Raw genomic sequence first — 23,163 nt, forward strand, 5'->3', positions numbered from 1 at the left:
CACACAAGAAACTAATAACACTTAACATCTCTCCGTCTGCTCGTAAATACGCGATAATAGTAATAATATCAGAGAACGAGGGAACCGTTTGTCTCCTAAATATAACGTCAACGATACACTCACACATGCGTGTGTCGTGTGATGTCTCACACGACACCGGTCACACCGGTGACGTCACGGAAAGTTATGATAGTGAACCGTGTCGAGAATATACACGTGTCAGTGTTAAGGTGTGGATTGGTTTTTGAATTTTTAATAGCCATAACACTCACATATTTACTTTCCGTATAATGGATAGTCTTATAATAACTATAGTTAGTAGAAAACATAATATCAATTTCTGTTTTCACGTAACTTAAAAGTTGCAGACATAAAACATTAATAATATATTTTACTGGAGACTGTATAAAAGTTCCAGCCATTCCGAAGTGCACTCAATTGCATCGTTATTCACCAACCGTTACAGGCTTAAGCCAATATAGATAGTCGGTCCGCTGGTATAAGCTCAATAAGATCATGAAACCCTATCTATCCGACATGCAATCTGTGGTAAGCACTTAAACTGGAAGAGCCGGTGTCACTTAAAGTTGCCCCGCAGTGTTCAAGTGAGATGGGGCAACTTGGAACATGTTTCCGTTCACCGGACTGCACACTCAGCTTAATGTGCAGACTTCAGACCAATCATGTGAATTTTCTTCAAATTGTTCAAGTTACTTGGTGGAATTCTTGATATTACATTTGAGGATGAATTGCGACGACGTTATGACTTGAACTTTTTGGTAAATCACTGGTTATAACATCTTTATTGTGCACATATTGCGTCTGAATACGTCATTTTTATTATTGGCTCAATGTTTAGAAGGCTCGAAGATATTAGTGTTCTAACTAAATTCAAAACTTTCCATAACAATAAGATCCAGCTTAAAGAACAATACTGCACATAATATATACGTGATACAGGAGTATTACAATAGCTTTAGTGGTCTATTGTCGTGTAATGTGAACGTGTATGTGAATGGACGCAATAAGTGGTCCAATGATACCGACTCCACCGCGACCGCCGTCCCACTGTCATCCCAGCTTAGGCTTGTATCTAGTTCAGTGTTATTGCCAATATTCTGTACTTTAGTTCATTCTATATTTATATTCAAGATATGTCTCTAAAAGGTTTTACACGATCCTTTTTGTCTGCAGACTTCAATTTACATTAACTGTATTTACTGAAACTCGAAGTCACTGTTGTGGTCCCTTTGGGCGCTACAAGTGCTGGTCACTGTGAAAGGTGAATACTTGAACAAGTTCTAAGCGAAACAAAGTGCATTACAAAGCAAAGTGACCACAAAGGAATGCTGGAATTAATTAACGAAGGTACACAGAGCAGTGCACAGAAACATTCCTATCTTTGTCCAAGTTACACAATGATGTGGGCGTCTTACAAAGCGCCACATAGTTGGCATAGCTCGCGGGTCGCAGGCCACACACAGCGTGACGCTGGAGCTGTGACACGCTCGTCGTGACACGCTGGAGATGTATGCAGTAATGTAGAGGATAAAGTTTCTGTTTTGTCGGTGACGTCGTGCAGAAACAACGTGGTGACGCCGTGATAATAGACAATGTTAGCGCAGTATAAATATACCTGTGTGCAATGAATATTATTGGGAAAAGAATATTATGGTAGTACCACAATTTTGTTACTATCTCTTTTGCTAAATAAGCACGAGAAAATAAAAGTTCTACAAATAAATACATCTGTTTCGTCACATGGGATACCCGACAGCTTTAAATCGACACCGATACTTCCCATCCAACTCAACACCCTGTAGTAAACAAATCAGTGTGCCCGCTAAGTGGGGCGCGTCGGAACACGGCGACGCGACACGACGGCGACACGACGCCGAGGCGACAATGCGCGCCGCACAAAGGTGCTCGCGACACCTCGATACTGTCTACAGACGCCGTGACAAAGTGACAACGTCAATGGATCACATAGACTTGCCTTTAAAGCTTGTTTATTGTGGCGATGCTTTTTTGTTTTATGTAGTGTTTACGACAGAGGGAATGCACTTTTGAAACCCGATACCTTGTGACATTGAATATGGAAGCTTGCGCTGTGGATAACTAATGTTTAAAGTACTTAGAACTTATTAAGTCGAAGTACCTCGTATTTTCTTAGCTTATAGTCACAGTAACAAACTAGAACTTTGTCCAATTTAAAGGCTTTATATTTTACCGATTTGGCTCCTTTTTGAAGTCGGTATAAACTTCAACTTCAAAACCACCTTGTGGTGACGGGAATGTTCTAAAAATACTCTCTCAGTAAATTACAGAAGGCGGATACTTGAGCAAGTTGTCATTACTGAGAAGGTTGGCAGGTAGGCACAATACTTGCTCATAAACTTAGCGGTTTTATTTGACGACGAAACTTCAGCTTCTTGAAAACTTGGGAAGTTTCATTTTAAATACTGTTCCTTCGTTAAGATATCAAGAATTTAAGTTGTTGTGGTACTCAAGTACTTTAATATTATATTCGACCATTGAGGTTAATAGCGAAACCATTTGTTATTTTGATATAACGTTTGAAAGGTATTGATTGCTACACGCTGAACATGATAGATAATATTTCAAGCACGAAGACATTAAGCTCTTACTAATGATAGGAGAACTGACACTTCATTCATTTTACTGTTGTTTGTAAATATTTTACTTAAACTGTACACTATTACAAGGCAAACCAATTCATCTACAAAACGGCCAGTAGTTTTCCTTGTCAGCAAATAAACGGCTAAAGATATGAAACTGTTTGTGAAAACAAATTATATTTTCCGTAGAAAGTCTGTGAGTGCTAATATTAGCTCTAACTACTAGCCAGTTGGTCTTAAGCTGTCATTTGTACAAACAAACATTTTAACTTGGAACGTTTAATTTTGCTTTATTTATACAAATACATGTGTTTTTAAACGGTTTTTTAACGGTTTTATTTAGCTTACCCCGTTTGTTTTATTTATTATTTATTCATTCTTGGGTCAAATTTAGTAATTCAAATTTCACCCTCTTCCTGTCAACCGATTAATCTGAAATTTTGTATACACCTTTAATTCCGATGACAATACAATATAGTAATATCAATAACATTGTAAATCCAATATGGCCGCCGGCACAAAATGGCGGATAACGTAGATTTTATCAATCCCATCAATATGGGTATCAAATGAAAGGGCTCAACAAGCAGAATACAATATACTATAAAAAATTGAAATCCAAGATGGCGGCCGCTACAAAATGGCGGATAACGTAGGTTTTATCAATCCCATCAATATGGGTATCAAATGAAAGTTCTCAACCAGTAGAATACAATGTACTATATAAAATTAAAATCCAAGATGGCGGCCTCTACAAAATGGCGGATAACTTAGGTTTTATAAATCCCATCAACATGGGTATCAAATGAAAGGACTCAACAAGTAGAATACAATTTACTATAAAAAATGAAATCCAAGATGGCGGCCGCTACAAAATGGCGGATAACGTAGGTTTTATCAATCCCATCAATATGGGTATCAAATGAAAGTTCTCAACCAGTAGAATACAATGTACTATATAAAATTAAAATCCAAGATGGCGGCCTCTACAAAATGGCGGATAACTTAAGTTTTATAAATCCCATCAACATGGGTATCAAATGAAAGGTCTCAACAAGTAGAATACAATTTACTATGCAAAATTGAAATCTAAGATGGCGGATAACGTAGGTTTTATCAATCCCATCAATATGGGTATCAAATGAAAGGGCTCAACAAACAGAATACAATATACTATAAAAAATTAAATCCAAGATGGCGGCCGCTATAAAATGGCGGATAACGTAGGTTTTATCAATCCCATCAACATGGGTATCAAATGAAAGGTCTCAACAAGTAGAATACAATTTACTATGCAAAATTGAAATCTAAGATGGCCGCCGCTACCAAATGGCTGATAACAATTTTTTATCAATCCCACCAATACGGGTATCAAATGAAAGGGCTTCACAAGTAGAAAACTGTCAGTAACTCCAGCGGGGCCCAACAGGGCCAAGGCCTGCCTGGGCTGCGAGATTGTTCGAAAGAGTTACCGCGGCCCTGGTACATAAAAGGCCTACGACGGAACAAAACGGTTTCTAGTCAAGAGTCTGACACTCCCTCACCGCTGCTGACCCACAGCAGGAGAGGTCATGTGATGATTTTTGGGGTTGTTAAAAAAAAAGTATCTGGAAGGGCTATGTATTGAGGAATTAGATTGTAATAAATTGTCAGGTAAGAGACCGTGTAATAATGATACACTAAATGAATTAGATAGAATGAGGAATATTCGGTACGCATTTTCATTAAATACTAAAAACTAGAAAATAAAAAATCGGTAAAAAAACTTTTAAGTTAAACGGTTTTATCTTATGTGCACTGAAAACTAGAAAATAAAAAAATAGTTACTTACCTGTCAACCTACGTAGGTGGTCCCGGTCATATTAAACTAAAATAACTAGAAAATAAAAAAATAGTTACTTACCTGTCAACCTACGTAGGTGGTCCCGGTCATTTTAAACTAAAATAAAAACGTGGGGCCCATTAACTATTGCTGTAGTACTTTCTTCTAGAGGTATAATAGGTGTGGATTGCATCGACTTACTATAATCGTAACTGGAGATTTTGACAATCAATAATCAGCCGTAGCGGCTTCACCAGCGAACGCCGAGCTCATGATCTACCAAAGTATAAAGATATGCTTTGCCATAGGTAGGATTTCACAGGGGCCCCACGTTTTTATATTAGTTTAATATGACCGGGACCACCTACGTAGGTTGACAGGTAAGTAACTATTTTTTTATTTTCTAGTTATTTTAGTTTAATATGACCGGGACCACCTACGTAGGTTGACAGGTAAGTAACTATTTTTTTATTTTCTAGTTTTCAGTGCACATAAGATAAAACCGTTTAACTTAAAAGTTTTTTTACCGATTTTTTATATTTAGCTTACCCCGTTTGTTTTATTTATTCATTCTTGGGTCAAATTTAGTAATTCAAATTTCACCCTCTTCCTGTCAACCGATTAATCTGAAATTTTGTATACACCTTTAATTCCGATGACAATACAATATAGTAATATCAATAACATTGTAAATCCAATATGGCCGCCGGCACAAAATGGCGGATAACGTAGATTTTATCAATCCCATCAATATGGGTATCAAATGAAAGGGCTCAACAAGCAGAATACAATATACTATAAAAAATTGAAATCCAAGATGGCGGCCGCTACAAAATGGCGGATAACGTAGGTTTTATCAATCCCATCAATATGGTATCATGTGAAAGTTCTCAACCAGTAGAATACAATGTACTATATAAAATTAAAATCCAAGATGGCGGCATCTACAAAATGGCGGATAACTTAGGTTTTATAAATCCCATCAACATGGGTATCAAATGAAAGGACTCAACAAGTAGAATACAATTTACTATAAAAAATGAAATCCAAGATGGCGGCCGCTACAAAATGGCGGATAACGTAGGTTTTATCAATCCCATCAATATGGGTATCAAATGAAAGTTCTCAACCAGTAGAATACAATGTACTATATAAAATTAAAATCCAAGATGGCGGCCTCTACAAAATGGCGGATAACTTAAGTTTTATAAATCCCATCAACATGGGTATCAAATGAAAGGTCTCAACAAGTAGAATACAATTTACTATGCAAAATTGAAATCTAAGATGGCGGATAACGTAGGTTTTATCAATCCCATCAATATGGGTATCAAATGAAAGGGCTCAACAAACAGAATACAATATACTATAAAAAATTAAATCCAAGATGGCGGCCGCTATAAAATGGCGGATAACGTAGGTTTTATCAATCTCATCAACATGGGTATCAAATGAAAGGTCTCAACAAGTAGAATACAATTTACTATGCAAAATTGAAATCTAAGATGGCCGCCGCTACCAAATGGCTGATAACAATTTTTTATCAATCCCACCAATACGGGTATCAAATGAAAGGGCTTCACAAGTAGAAAACTGTCAGTAACTCCAGCGGGGCCCAACAGGGCCAAGGCCTGCCTGGGCTGCGAGATTGTTCGAAAGAGTTACCGCGGCCCTGGTACATAAAAGGCCTACGACGGAACAAAACGGTTTCTAGTCAAGAGTCTGACACTCCCTCACCGCTGCTGACCCACAGCAGGAGAGGTCATGTGATGATTTTTGGGGTTGTTAAAAAAAAAGTATCTGGAAGGGCTATGTATTGAGGAATTAGATTGTAATAAATTGTCAGGTAAGAGACCGTGTAATAATGATACACTAAATGAATTAGATAGAATGAGGAATATTCGGTACGCATTTTCATTAAATACTAAAAACTAGAAAATAAAAAATCGGTAAAAAAACTTTTAAGTTAAACGGTTTTATCTTATGTGCACTGAAAACTAGAAAATAAAAAAATAGTTACTTACCTGTCAACCTACGTAGGTGGTCCCGGTCATATTAAACTAAAATAAAAACGTGGGGCCCCTGTGAAATCCTACCTATGGCAAAGCATATCTTTATACTTTGGTAGATCATGAGCTCGGCGTTCGCTGGTGAAGCCGCTACGGCTGATTATTGATTGTCAAAATCTCCAGTTACGATTATAGTAAGTCGATGCAATCCACACCTATTATACCTCTAGAAGAAAGTACTACAGCAATAGTTAATGGGCCCCACGTTTTTATTTTAGTTTAATATGACCGGGACCACCTACGTAGGTTGACAGGTAAGTAACTATTTTTTTATTTTCTAGTTTTCAGTGCACATAAGATAAAACCGTTTAACTTAAAAGTTTTTTTACCGATTTTTTATATTCGAAATATTAATTTATTACATATATTACAAAAGTTTATTCGACAATCAATCTATGTCTATTTTGTTTTAATCTACGTTTAGTTATTAGAGTTACAAATCTAAAAATATGATTGAAACCATCAACATGAAAGACCGTTTAATTTTAGCTCAAATGAAACTAAAGTCAAACCAATAAACTTGGCCATTAATACAGATTTCATGAAGCTTTCAAACGAGAATAGTAAATTAATAATTAAAGAGTTGAAGAGCTGTTAAAACTATAACGTTAAGGTTTAATAACTGTGATCCCTCGGGGTGAGGTTTAACCATGGAGTACAAAATGACTAGCGGAGCTGCAATAACGAAAAATCTTCTAAGTAAGTAGCGCGCCAAAATGCGGGTGTGTGGGTTACAAAGAACGATACTTTCTTCGCACTTACACGCCATTTTTGGAGCCGATTATTTTTTGTAATACCAAAAATCGTTGGCAGATGTCTCAAAAACCAGAAAGCTTCATTACTTCAGTCATAAGTAACTGATCGTTTTGATCATGCCCACCGTACGTATTTGAGCTAGAAGAAGGCGCCTGGCCGACCTGCATTAAGGCATGTCCGCTCATGTTTCCTTACTCCTAGGTTTAACAGTTTACCCGACTGTGACGGGACCTGTTGAAGGTTGGAGAGCTCTCCGCCTGATTGATAGTCCTCACTGCGCTAGGTTTTGTTCACTCATTATTTGTTTGTCGGTTGTATTAATAAATTGTTGTCTGTTTTGTGTCGAGAAGTTTAACGGTCTTTTCGTATATGGATAGTATTTTTTTATGTAGATTATGTATATACGGTTGGTTCTTATTGCGAGATTGTGTAATTATAGACACGTGTTACCACTTATAGGTGCTTACAATTAAGACAAATCCGACATTCTGATTACAGCCACTTATTCAATCTAAGCAGAGCTCCTTAGAATTAACTACTAAAGGATAAATTAGAACAGTCTTTGTCACATTTATTTACAAGATTGCCTTCCTCCGTTTTATTGTAGAACAAGTTAATACAACGTTAATGTAATTGTTTCAGGTAAAGTCTCTCCTCCGGCAGTTGGGATAAAGTCGTGAGTCTCGGCTTAGTGAGTGGCACCCGTTTCTATTTAATTACGAGTATTCTTCTGTTGATTTTAATTGGCCTTACATCAGTAAGAAAACAAGAATGTGTGTGATAACTTCACATAAGGATTCAATATACATTGTAACTTCTCTTTTAGTCTTACTGTTGTACTTATAACAATCCCAATGTAAAATATATACATACTAATCACATGTCACACTTTTAAAAACAAGGAAAAGTTTTTACACTTTAATAATTGCAAAAGAAAGTTTACTATGTTAATATTCTGAAAAGTAAAAAAAACACAGCCTACTGCGCGCACCGCACAATAAGATACGGCTATTACTCAAACCCAGTACGCAATGGAAAGGCAAATTTATCGGTCCAGTAAGTCGTCAGCGCGAGGCCACAGATATCCATCAGAGTGAACAAAAACATCAGTTTGCGAATCACTGCAGTTTCGGTGCACGCGTGTATGCACACTGCAGGGAAGCCGACCGACAATAACACATTAGCCGATTGTAAAACTGTTGGATATTGGCGAATAACTTGGATCCAATGTGTGGAAATATAGTTGTGGAGCGAACAGAATTGGTTACATTGATTTTTGCTGTTGTTTATTATTAACTGAAAAGCCATATTCTTTTTAATCTATCTCTATGAATCGCGAGTTCGATTTATTTACTTTACCATGAAACTGACAGTCTTGGCATTTGCATATTGCAACACTAAGAAAAGTGTCAATGTCTTATAAATAATAGGTCTGTTGTGGCTTGGGATCGTTTCATTTTTGAGGAGAAATATTGAATAATATGTAACTTTTTAATGTTTTTTTAACGTTATAATCCCGTTGCTAGGTGTTTCTCGTAACCCATCGACATTGTTATCATAACGACGCTCATGTCTTACGCCCACAACAGATCCTACATGCAAATACAATTCGCGTGTAAGCACCGATCCTTTCGCGCGAACAAATTACAGCCATTAGCCAACGAGATAAAGTCTACTTTCACATGAACGCTCCGTTACACTTGCGACCTTTTCTTTTGTTCTTGTACTCTTTAAAAGATGTACTCGCGATGATATGGTTTGCCATTAATATGTATGCGTGTAATGTAAGGAAATTGTATGGGGATTCTCATTTAATTTTCCATAAGAAATTATGTTGGAAGTGTAGGATTTCCATATCATTTTTGCGTGCAAAATGAAATTGCTAAACCAAAACAATAACTTTATTTTCAATGTTTAATCACATGGAAGGCTTATAATTACACAAAATGGCGTGCCTGTCAAAACCGACGTAAACAAAAGATAATTAGTAAGACAAAAAAGGCAACACGACACCTTTCACGCAGTCATCTGGAAAGCTAATTTAAAAGGCGCTCCTTATTTCCTGCAACAGTCAAAACATTGGCAATATTAATATTGTTGTCAGTCAGACCTGGCAGAGGTCGGACATCTGTTGTCTACGAGATTAAACATTCATGTTTGTATTGGCCGCACTCGCTGGCGCACGCGCCGGCACCCGAACTGTCTGAAAGTGGGATTAGTGGCTGAGGTGTCTTTTTACAATAATTTTAAGGTTTTATGGACATTTAAAAAAACTTAGTTCATGTAAACCACAAACAAGATCAGGAAAAGTAACTGCTAATAGACGCGTGCTGTTTTTACAACTACACATTCTCCTTCAACCTACTATAACTTCAGCTACAACCCATCTACTTCTAAGAGCCTGTACACAGCTGCTGTCTTACTGCTAGAACGTATAGTAAAACCTACATCCTGTAATACCTTAAACAATGGTACTTCCGTCTGTTGGTGCAGAGGCAGCTACCCTCTTCAGCAGATAACGACTTGTGTAATGACGCGAACAACTCTCTCGCATGTGTTTACAGCTTAACGTGCTTTTTACGTAACGCGAGCCTTATTTGTTAAAAAGTCTTTTTGTTGTTTCGATAAATTCAAGCCGTTTAAAGTGAACCCTTGTGGCTTTGGTTGGTTTAACACTGTAAACGGTTTTTGGAAAATTAACAAAACGCACCTGTCCCCCTAAACTTTTATGTTCAGACTTTTGGAAATAAAAAAAAAACAATATAATTTCAAAATGTTTCAGTTTTCCGAACATAATACGAATATAATAGCCCTATCGTTCGAGAATAAAATATTGTATCATAACATAAAAATGTATGCCAGTACTAAAGCAATAGGCTTTTTGTATTGTAATAAGAACACACACATGCACAGGTTACAGATATTGTATCGAGGCTCAATGTCATGACATTTATCCCACGCAGTGTCACCTACACCCTAATGTATTCATGAAACATTTTATATTTTAAACAATAAACCGAGGGATCTATCGATAGAAAGTGGTGCTTAAACAAAATGCTTTCAAAGGGTTTTAAAATATTTTTGCAATAGTTCATTCTCAATAATGTAACATTTTTATTAATCAGGTTTCTGTAAAATCTTCTATTTTATAATGGCAGTTACTAACTCCCACTAATCTTCTCGTCTTCTAACCTTATCTTTTTAAAATATAATGTATATTACATACATATATACCACAACCTAATTTTGTCACTGATCTAAACCATAATTTAACTACATAGAAAGTCAATAATGACGTTGTTTGTATGCAAATCCTTTCAATTCTAGCGCGTTTCTATATTATGATGCTGCACGAACTAATAACGTGAATTATGCCATTAGACTCACGCGAGATAATTCCCAAATTAATTCACATCATATACTCATTGAACTGAATGTTATTACCGACACTAAATTAAGTATACTTATGACTGTAATTGTTATTATAGTTATAAAATTACCATTATTTGTTAGAACTCTACCTGCTCATATCGCCACGTAAGGCTTGTTAGTAACTATTCCACTCTGGCATATTTATTGAATGCTGATTTGTTGGCATAACTATACAATCGATGACGAAGAAGATCTATCCGGATCGCTGCTGGCTTTTGAAATATTAATTAAATATATAAATTGCAACAAGCTTAAATTACATGATAATAAACATAAAATTGATACGAGTGTTATAATTAAGACTACTGATGCTGAACAAGTATTTGCTATTGCATGTTCTTCATCAGTGGTGGTCAAAGCAACTCGCCTCATTTTCCTAAAGCAAGTTCAGTAAGATTAATGTAACGTTATGAATATCAGAGTGAAAGGAAATGAGACGCTAAGCTCTGCTGACCTTTGTGAATGTTTCGGATTAATCCTGCACACACACACACACATACATAAGGACGTACACATGTGGTGAATGCTAATGAAAGTCAAGCAGATGAGACTCGAGATAATTCTAAATGAAGAAGTTGTACACGTCAACACGCTGAACTTATTAAATTAATTTGTTAATTTATTCTAGCACGTGCTGAAGATTTGAATGATGTTGTGAAACTGATTAAATTTTACATTGGTTACCTTGCAGTAGATTAAAAGTGTATGTAGACATCGTTTTATGAAAAAATGGAACCCTTAACAATTTTGCCAGTAATTATAAAACTGCACACTCTAGTAGATGAAAAGCAACTAAAACAAGAAGCAAAAAGACAAACAGAAAACTAAATCTCGTTAAAATTCAGGGAACAGAATCCACGTTAGCGCCAGACAACATTAAAGCAACAATTAACACGAAAGCAACAGTAAATCGCTCAACAAACTAACTTCCAGGTTTAGTTCTAAACCAATTTAGCCAGCGTTGATTCAGGAAATTGATGACTCGGTTAAATCTACATTATGTATTCAATCTGTTCGGCTCAGAGGTAAATGAGATTATCTCTCGCCGTCATTGGTCCATATTTCACGGAAGCCACTTGTTTCTTGCCATCTGCGTCGGAGAACTTGTTAGCCAAGTTTTTGTGTTGAACTTTATGTTTGAGAAACATGGCTGAACAAGACTTTTTAGTACTTTCAGTTTTGTTTCATTTAAGTACAGCTGTAATAAATATGTTGTTTCTCAAAAAGCCGTTTGCCTCTAATGATTTTTTTTTCATAAATATTAATGTACAACATTAATTTCTCCATATTTACTGTCTCCTATTTAGGTTATGCTCATAAACTTGGTTTTGCATACATCAGAAGTTGTCGTGAGTACAGATAACGAGTGTAGTCCTCACCGCAGCCCCCGCCGGCTCCACAACTGAGTCTCTTAATAAAGTGGACTTGCTTCAAACTTTACTCGTTACTTGCTTGATGAATTTTAATGCAAAAAGGATCTCAAAATTACTTCAATTAAACACTTTAGAACCAAGCGAACGTTGATTAAGAAGTTAACGTAGTTTCAAATTGCACTCTTGTGATGAGCCATTGAAATTGAATTAGACTAAGAGGGTTTCCAGTTATTAAGTAGTTTTCAAGGGTTAAAGTAGTTCAAGGAGAACTTTGTATTAATTTATATCCGTCCTATCAGGAGTTTCTCTCAGTTGTAACTCGGGAGTTTGTAGTAAAAATACGGAAAAGCAGTAAGTAATAAAACAAAAACAAATAATACAACAAAGGATGTCCAATGAAAAATGACCAGTCGGACTCGTTTGATGTACAATAGCGTAAACAAAGGAGGATCGTCTTGATAAATGTCAGCGCGCGCTCCTTTTGTGGCGCCTTCGCTAACCGGCAGATATTGTGGACGGCTTTCGGCAAAACTCCTTCACGCCGCGTCCTTATTGAGGTAGTCTTCAAAGCCTCCCACGTGAGGTTTTCAGGCCTCGCGCCCTTTATTTATGGGATTTTTTGATGCCTCGCCAACTTTTCGCGAGAGATCCTTTGATGTGCTCCCGGCGGTATTTAACGATGGTTTTGTGTATTCAGATGAAATGATAAAGTTATTTTTCATGTAGTTATATTACTGATATTGTTGTATTTTAGTACAACATAAAAGTCGTCTTACAGGTTTTCTTACTTAGAATATGAATAGTAACCTCGGTACAAAAAGTAAAGCAATTCGTTACTTTTTTGTATCTTTGAAAACATCCAAACGCAAGGATCCCAAAAAAAAACTAGAACAGTTGGTCCCAGCTCACTAAAACAAAGATAATAAATAAACCAACGAAGTTCAAGCCAATTGAATAAGCGAACCTTTCCAGCCCAGTCTCCAGGCACCGCCGAACTAAATTGAAAAACCTAAACGCAAATAGGTAAGACAGATGGGCGACTGCCTGCGACTCGGAACACCCAGACACGATTTGTCAAAGAGAAGATTACTCAACTGGGAGCTCCCAGATTGGCTGTGCGCCTCGGAACGTCGGCGGTTTGGAATTCTAAAACGTTGACACAGCTGCTGACACCCGATACCCGTTAGGAGGAAACTTTATTTCATTTGACTTACAGCTTTGTGAATAGTTTATCTTTTCTTTGACACTTTTTCATTGCTTTCAAGAAAGATATTAACCTCTTTTATTTCTCCGGCATTGATCTCTTGTGTTTTATCTTCGATAGCTTTGAAATCTTGTAATGATGTTAAACTTCTCCCATTACTTACAACAGTTCTCTCCAGATGAGAGAGATTATTCTGCAGATTGTCGACACAACAACACCGCACATCTAAATACACGAACAATGGCGTTAGATAACAAACTGAATCACGTTTCCGCCATTAAAATAACAATAATTTGTGTCCTTTTGCCAACCTGCTTTGCATACAGCTTGAGCTTTAATGTAATGTAATAAGGACCATTTTGGAACGTCTCTAGTGCACGACTTACGTTGTGAGCCCGTTCAATGGCGCATTGTAAAGGGATTTGAATTCGCGATCAGTTTCCGTTGGTTGGAAACGTTTGATGGTATTAAAACTTTGTCGTCAAGTGTTTCACGAGATCAAATACCGCGGCTTGCGGTTACTATCGATCAACAACATCACAAGACAACGTTTCACTCCAGATTCAATAAGTGATTTTACAACATTGTTTGTTTTGAGTTTGGCGTGCTTTCTCAACTTAACAAGTAGAGACAAAATTAAGTACGAAACTCAACGTAAAATAGTTATATAGAGTTAATAATTATTTCAAAACAATGTAAGAATCCTAGTTGTATCTGTAGCCGCTGCGAAGTGAACAGAAGGCACTACAAACAAAGCCAGGCGGCGCAAATGAAGCAAGACAATTGAAAACTGATGAAATGCGATTGAAAACTGAATGGAGTGTGGCAAACAGAGCAAATGAACGCGGCCTGTTAGCGGACGCGCCCCTCACGCCCCGCACTCGCCCCGCACTCGCCCCGCAGGCCCCCCCAATGTAGGCCACTGGGCTGGCCATTATTCCATTCAGCGACAACTTTTGCAATACTCGATTATTTTTCAAACGTCAAGAATATTGTGCTTTGACTTTGAAATATTTCCGCCGAGACTAACGCCCGTCGTAATATTCAGTAATATTAGCCTTTGAGTGAAATGAAAGCTTTTCTCAGTAAATAACTAACATTTTTGAGTGTCAGTTTAAGCTCGGGGAAAGTTAACGGAGCTTGGAGAGGTTCCTGTTTGATAGTTTACGTGCGCTGAGAGTTGCCCTCGAGGGATTTACAATTACCTGTTACTGAGGGAAGCTGAGGCTCGGAGGAACTGGATTATAGATAGCCTCGTGTCAAGAGTTCTTTGTTTTAAAATACTGTTACAGTCTGTTCTACAGCTATTTGATCGTAGTCTTTATCATAGCAAATTGTTGACTTAAGATAGACCCGTTGCTAAGAGATATTGAAACTATTTGGCTTTTGGTCGATCTATTTGGCTTAAACACAATTTATATGATTTTATTTCCTTCTTCTTCTTCTTATGTTTATTACATTCTGAGATAATTGGAAGACACGTAGCACGTACTGAGATGTCTCTGTCTCTGCTCATCTGTTATAATTCGACAGTTGTGCGACACACCATGTTCCTTCTGGAGCCCCCGTGTGTACCAGGGCCGCGGTAACTCTTTCGAACAATCCCGCAGCCCCGGCAGTGACAGGAATACTGTTTATCTCTAATAGTGTGATTATCTCGGCATTATGTCAGCCTCGTGTCGATATTTCAGGGGCTACTTATTTAAATTTGAGTTGTTTGAGTATCTCGTAAATATTTAATCCGAAGACTTTAACAAGTGAAAACTTATTTATACTTTATCAGTTGCTTAAGTCTCAAGTTGTTACTTTGTAAACACGCTTGTAATGACTTAAGTTAACGCTACATTATTTAGTAAATCACTTAATACGAGTCAGGCAGCTTTAACTTAGACAAAACTTTTCTTATTACGTACGCATATACTTCACGCTACGAAAACTTTGTAAGGTTAGACTAAATTATGTTTATTGGTGTTGTATGATAATCTTGAATTATTTTATCATTTGATTAGTATTTATTTCGCCGTATCTGTCCGCAGCTTCATCGGCTGTTGATTGAACATCCTCTTGGCAGTCATCATGGGTAGTCAGAAACTTTTACTCTGCCTCCAGTACCTTATGAGTTGTAGCAAACAGCAAATTTCTGTTGAAACATGTAGGATTAATAAATCAATAATACATTTCGGGATAAACGGTCAACAAATGACTTAACTAGTGCTGTCGTACTATAAAACACGCGAAGCTACAAGCAACAGTTGTGTGCCGTCCCTCGGCCACGTTTTTCGACAACACCCATTGTCTCGCCATCGTGACGTTGTCGTGCCGTTGTAGTAACGTTGTCGTGCCGTTGTCGCGAAGCTCGCATTTCGTTGGGGCGCCGCCTAAGATATTGTCTGTTAATTGTGTCGAACTTGTAGAGCGAACGATAACTTGGTGTCTTTTTTTATGTAAACGCTACATTAATTAGTGGACTTGTTAAGATCTTACTATCAAGAGATTTCGCGAGATCGATTTGATTGTATACTGTCTTTTAGAAGATTGGTTACTAAATAATTCTTTTGTGGAGGAGAAGCAATCATAAACTATATGTAATAGTTATCAGATAAAAGGCACAAATAGTTAATTAAGTTACCTAGTAAAAAAATACCTAATTAGGTACCCAACTTTAAAACTCTTATCCATTATCTCTCACATGTAAAAGCAATATAATCAAAGTCAGCAATACTTATGTGCGATCAATCAGGGAGTCAGTGGGCACGTGAGTAATGGCCGCATGATGCAGTAGATAATGCACCGGCGGCCTGCAGCCCGCATTGTGCCGTGACGGATGCACCCTGGTCTCTATTGTGCGGCTAGAAGCCACACGACTTAGATGCAACGCCATTATTGTAAGAAAAGAAGATTAATGTGCTGCCTCTGTGAACCTGTATTGTGTATAAGTTAAAGTACAATAATTATAGTTTTCCACATTTGTTGGTTGGTAAGAAATGTATTGATTTGATAGAGAGGTGTGCTGGTAGCCACAAATACATAACAGAAGAGCTATATTATGTTCTCAAAAATATGTTAAAACGTTGCAAAAAATTTAATCATAATGACAAAGGGCCCTAATCTCGGAAATTCGTTATGAGTTCTCGAGTAAAAAGGCAAATATAATATCAATTGTTCCATTAAAACGTTTCTTAAAGAATCCAAAACAAACACTGTTACGCTCCCCTCGTTGAAAAATGCCTGAAATAAGATTTTTTCAGCAAACGACTAGGCACTTTATCTTTCCAATTTGTGCAAATTTTCAAATACCATCTTCGCTTCTCCGGATAATTTATCTTTGACACCGGGTTAGTGATTAATGTTTAGCAATTAATCAATTAGGATCGTTCCTCTCGCAGTTATCCTGATATTATTGAGTTAACTTGTTGTGGAACACTCATTACGTTATTTTGTTTATTGCCGTTTCATTAGAACGGCCTTTCGGTTCGGTTAGCGAGCTTATCGGAAAATTAATACGAGTTTATAAAGTTGGTTAAAAAAGTTACGATAAGTTACCTTTTTAGAAGGAGCTCGAGATTTTGATTTAATATTTAATCAAGCCTGATATTGTTTATATCAGAAACCTGTAGCATCATCGCCATGATATTTTTGCTTAGAATACACTCTTAAGATCGGTTTTTCTTTTCGGACCCATCAAAGGATATTTCAAACTTCTCAAGTTATCTTAATTGGTTTCTCAAGTTAATCACTTGTTCAAACCATCAAGGAGCCACTCGACATCCCATCACCCGAGATCCTAGCCGGCTGGCGATCGTTGCTGTAGATAAGTATCCCGACAAATTGCTCGATACCACTCCTGATCCTCTTCCCCCCCCCCCACGTCGTGAGATTGCCTTATGATTGATGTGTCATTGGCAGGAGTGATCCGTCGTCTGACATGTCTAGTGATGCCGTATATGTCACCATCAGTTATGTTTTATTTCTTATATTATTTATGGTGGCCTGATTGTCGTTATGGTTAGGCGGAATAAATATTTTCGAGGTATTTGTGTATACTACTAACTTCGTTCAACGGTAGTGTTTATTGCCAATTTAAGCTGTGTAGTCTTTCTCTAAAAACTATCAGAAACATACTAAGCACCACTTGATAGTCTAGCTACACTGGTAGAACAACGGCGCCGACACAATATCTGCTGTCATTTCATATAACTGCGCTCCCGGGACGCCTTGTGCAACTTCCTTCATATAATCTCGATGCACATATATGCACATACATACTAGGTACGTGTTCAATGCTACCTCCACTGGCTTTCATCTCATATTCCTGATATTATTTTAAAATTGAAATATCCAGCAGTTGTACGTGCGACTTCTTTATTAAAATTAATTAAAAATGAGCGAGAGGACAAAGCATCCGCCGGGGATTGCATCAGAGACAATCCGCAGTGTTGTCTTTGTATCGCGACTGTCTTTGTTTGTTCGCAATGTGATTATGGTAACGATGCACTTGCTCTTTTTACTAGCCTTTGTTTTTCATTCATTTCAATCTCATTTCTATCCACAATGATATTTCAATTTGTGCTAAGAGACTAAATAATAGAATCCTATTCATATTCTTCAAGAATAAAATAAGATTTAGAGCATACAAAGATATAATGTTCAGATTTTCCATATCATATTTCGCGCTGACAGTTTTCGATTTCATGCAAATAGCCCGTTGTATGGAATGAAAGTTTTACAAGAATACGTGCAGTGAGAGAGAACGTAGCGGAGAGCCAATTTGCTTTGCGTCTATTTGTAGTTGAGAAGTTGAACGATTTATATTGGTATTGTTGCACTCGTATGTTACAATATGACGTGGGGAATGATTGGCCTTGTCGTTATTTACCGTGTCCGTCCGATGGGGTCGGATCGGATTGGCTGTCGGGTGTCACGGACCCGACGGAGCAGAAGTGGGTCGACAACGATGCATATTTCATAGAGCGCGCCGAAGGATGCGTCGCACTACATGTTTATGCTTTGAGTATTAATCGAGATACATTCATTATTTAGTTTTTATTTCTTTTTAAATTGAAAACTAGGTGTTTACTCTTTGAAGGAACATCTTGGAACACGTCATGTAATATAACAAGCATTTGAGCAAAAATTTTAACTTGTAAATGGTTTTGTAACATTACATCTGGGTGACTGAAAATGCCTAACCATTGACATAACATGCAACGTGCTATGTTCTAGTCATATAGGCGCTCTATAATCTAAATATTTCTAGCAGACCTTTTACCCATTTTTAGGGTTCCGTACCTCAAAAGGAAAAAACGGAACCCTTATAGGATCACTTTGTTGTCCGTCTGTCTGTCTGTCTGTCTGTCTGTCAAGACCCTTTATCTCAAGAACGCGTGGACGTATCAAGCTGAAATTCACATGAAACACTCAAATCTATTGTCCCTTTAAGCTGTGAAAATATCAAACTTCTAAGCCAAGCCAATCAAAAGATACAGCCGATTATGTCGATATTTTCAACAAATTTTCGACACTCGCAAAGGAATCAAAACCTACAGGATACTTCCCGTAAACTCAGAATCTTGAAATTTGGCATGAAGCATTGTCATATAATGCAAATATGGGAAAAATTGCGAAAATTTCAATTTTTTAGTTATACAATATAATAAAAATATTTTAATAAAATGAAACTTACTACCTTATTTCTCACGAACGAATAAAGGTATCAAATCGGAATTTATACCAAATACCTAGGTCTATTGTCCCTTTAAGCAGTGCAAAAATCGAACTTCTAAGTTAACGCGATCAATAGATACAGCAGTTATACCGACACCTTAGAGGAATTTCCGTCACACGCTAGGGAATCAAAACATACAAGGTACTTCCCGTGAACACAGAATCTTGAAATTCGGCACGAAGCAACGTTATATATTACAGATAAAGGAAAAATTGCGAAAATGATAAATTTGAAGTTACATACAATATTAAAATATTATTTTTGCTTACATGACATAAAATATTTTTTAAATAATTATAAACTTACTACCTACCCTTTTTCATATGAACGCGTAGAGATATTACAGTTGAAATTCATATCAAACACTTCTTAAATCTAATTGTCTCTAAACTGTGAAAAATTCTAAATCAAGGCAAAAATTCAAAACGCTGAGGTAGGTTTTAAAATTCGCCACTACTCGCAACGGAATAAAAACTTAAAGACTACTTCCCGCTGACATTGAATCTTGAATTTTGGTATGAAACAATAGCTTAAGGTAACCTAAAAGAAAAACCCGAAACCTTTTAAATTTTTTAGGCACAGTAATTAGTTCAACCAAAACAAAGACCAACACAATCGTCATTCAATCTGAATATTTTGGTGAAGGTAATTCTGTATATAACCTAATTGCGTCCTAACTGCTGTGTTATACTTAGTACTTATAAATATATTCAAAGACATTAACATGTTTACAATACATATAAAAAACTATCCTAGTAAAACATCCTCCGAGCCTTTTCCCAACTATGTTGGGGTCGGCTTCCAGCCTAACCGGATTCAGCTGAGTACCAGTGTTTTACAAGAAGCGACTGCCTATCTAACCTCCTCAAACCAGTTACCTGGGCAACCCGATACCCCTTGGTTAGACTGGTGTCAGATTTACTGGCTTCTGACTACCCATAACGACTGCCAAGGATGTTCAATGACAGCCGGGACCTACAGTTTAACGTGCCATCCGAAACACAATCAATGGTGTCTAAGATATACTTAGAAAGTAAATACAAACTTAGAAAAGTTGCATTGGTACTTGCCTGACCTGGGATCGAACCCGCGCCCTCATACTTGAGAGGTTGGTTCTTTACCCACTAGGCCACCACGACTTCACGAAAAAAAAAACCACTACCTATAACTAAAAAGCGTCCAAAAATTCGTCCCCATCGCTGTCGACTGGGAGCGTGCCCAAGAGGCTGGCAGCATTACCTTGTTGGATCGCCATGCTGATTCTTTGTCCGAGGTAATAGCCAGCCTTTTGGTCACGAGAAGCGTCAACCAGCCGCGAGATCTTTAAATAGAATGTGGGCATTCGGACCCGAGGGTTGCAACCCCAAACCGTTCGAAAATATAGTTTCCGACAAAACCACTATATTTCCGCCGCTTCAGGTTCTCCGAAGCCGCAGCGGCAGCAGCAGCACAGCACGCAGAACTTGCAAGGTATGATGGCGCAAGAGTATCGACACAGGTTGCGTCCCATACTAAAGGCCTACCCATCTTTCAAGGGAATAACGACATGCCGTCTGGTCTCTTACCGTCGTCGCGTGCCAAGCCGTTTACAGCTAGTACCCCGACGGCAACAAGAGCGCGACGTATAATGTCATTGATGAATACGGCCCGCACTACGGCTGCACGACAGGCCGTGGTGTCCGAGGTTGGTGACAGCCTCACCACAGTGGCAGCGATGAGGGGAGCAGCACGTTGTTCCTATACGTAAACAAGTAGCGAGGCGGAAAGTTGTGTCGTCAAACATGGTGTCAATGTTTGACGGTAGTGCCTGAAAGCATAGCCCCGACTCCCATCTACCCACAGTCAGTAGGCGCGCTCGGTAGGAGTAATAGCCGTTTCTATTTAACTATTCCGGGTTACTCTGCAGAGCGGCTAATCCCACTGTCTTTGGGAAGACGGGTTGCTGGGTAAATTTTCGTTCGGGCAAGTAATTTTCCATGCATGAATTTATTTTCCACATATTTTTCATCCATAAACATGTTTCCGTTAATAAACACCAGCACTACACGAAGTAATACAATTATAGATAACGTTTTTTCGAACTTTAATGTTCAATGTGATACAATTCACACCTTTTTCAGTCACCATTTACAGATTTGGTTGAAATTTAAGACATAATTTACGACATAAAAGACATAATCAGATTTCTGAATGATGACTATAAAATGTTGTAAATAAATAACTTTAATAAAAATAACTATTACAAGGTACTGGCCTACTATTTTAGCTATATTATAAAATAAAAAATATTAACTATTTTGACTCTCACGAAATTACCATAACTATGATTGTTCTAGACTGAACGGTTAAATAAAACATGAAATTAAAACTATGTTTCCTTTGATATTAATGTATAAAATAAGAAGCCTAGGAAACTAAGAAATGTTTAAATTGTAAACAGTAGACTAAGTAGTAAAATTGTATAAGTTAAGTAAGTAAATAAGTATGTACTAGCATAATACAATTTTTGTAAATATTAAAAGAAATCGAAAACAGTAATTTCACCCTAAAATTAGATGTAAACAAATAAATATAAGGCATTAGAGTAGCCAGAAACACAAGTGGGAATCCCACCCACGAGAATGTATCGTGATGGATATCAGAAAGAAACAGTATGCAGCATGGAAGTACGAGAGGCATGTAAGCGAGAACTGGTATGAAAGAGAATTAGAATAGAATAGGCGCCATAAACATGGCGGATTTAATACAGAAAAAAAAAACTGAACGGTTTGCGCGAGAGTCACTTTTTATCTGTACAGGATTTGTACGGAACCCTCGGTGCGCGAGCCCGACTCGCACTTGGCCGGTTTTTTATCTCCCATTTTCCCTTAAAGATTATATTATGAAAAGACACACACGTTAAGCGTAATAGCTCAATTTTCTTCACACTGTCTCACATAATGGAAACTCAGCAAATCCACAAAACGCCATCGGAAATTACCGACTGTGATTGAAGCGTATTTAATGCCCAAACCTAACACAGACGAAATTCATCCTTATCTCGTTCGTATAAAGTTGGTAATCCCCTGCGTGTGTTACATGGTGCGTGTTGGAGATGTAATTAAGTTATTCAAGCGACTAATATGTAGCGCCGTATATACTGATACATAAGTTATGTGTGATCGCGACTCAACACACATTCATGCGAAAACCGCGGATTTCGGCCTCCAGTGAGTGCGCGGTAACGTGTAATTTATAATTAGTATAAAACACTTTAATAAGGACGTTAAATTATAATGATAAAGTGATGGTTCAGGGACTTAATCATTTTGCCTAATTAGGAGATAAATAAACTTCTTTGTAATCGATAACGGCAAAAATGTGATTAAATACCGATCCATCTTTTTAATAAATTTTAACTTTTCAATCACGTGAAAAAATCCACAGCAAAGAATTTAATTTAACGTCCATCTCTATTAAAGTCCGTAAAAAAAGACCAGAAGCACTGAAAATCTTACATAGTGAACGAGCGTGCACGGCCGACGGCCGACCATGCATGCTAAATGAAATATCGGCCGAGCTTCAGCTATGCGGCCGAACAAAGCGGAAACTTATTCAAAATATATTTAACAGATCGCGTAGATTGCTGTCAGTGATGTGATTGCAATATGGCGGCACGTGGCTGCGGCAACTCGCGCGAGTACTACCCCGCTCGTACGAGCGGCGCGATCGGTCCTATAGCACAGGAATGTTAATGTAGCAATTGTTGCGAGCCGTGGCCTGTACTCTGCCGTATGCCAAGTATTCCCGCTTGCTTTGCGATACCACTCCGGATTGAATAACTTTGCAAACAAATGCTTTGGCTGTACTATTTTAACGTTGCAATATTTATTGGAGTACTGTTTGCAATGCCTTTGTGCACATCTCCATTAAGAGCAAACTGAGGGATGTGGTTGTAATAAAACACAAATTATATTGTTACAATTTCCCTAAATAACATTTCAAGTAATTCACAATCAAAAACAAAACGGTATTTTTAAAACAATGTTCATTTATATTTTACCTGTCGAACAGTACTGTAAGACACGAGATTTCCCTGTAGCCTTCGATCCTCGCCTGTAATTGGAACAAATTATAATCGCTTCGAATCCTATTCGGAATGGA

At 37.5% G+C, this 23,163-nt stretch overlaps 1 protein-coding gene across 2 annotated transcripts in view; it reads left to right on the plus strand.

Annotated features, from left to right (window-relative positions):
- LOC124633847 (syntaxin-binding protein 5) overlaps positions 1–23,163 on the plus strand; it is a 233,651-nt gene that overhangs the window by 151,062 nt on the left and 59,426 nt on the right. The window lies entirely within an intron of this gene.

The sequence above is a fragment of the Helicoverpa zea genome, chromosome 10 (assembly GCF_022581195.2).
Source record: "Helicoverpa zea isolate HzStark_Cry1AcR chromosome 10, ilHelZeax1.1, whole genome shotgun sequence".
NCBI classification, from domain to species: domain Eukaryota; kingdom Metazoa; phylum Arthropoda; class Insecta; order Lepidoptera; family Noctuidae; genus Helicoverpa; species Helicoverpa zea.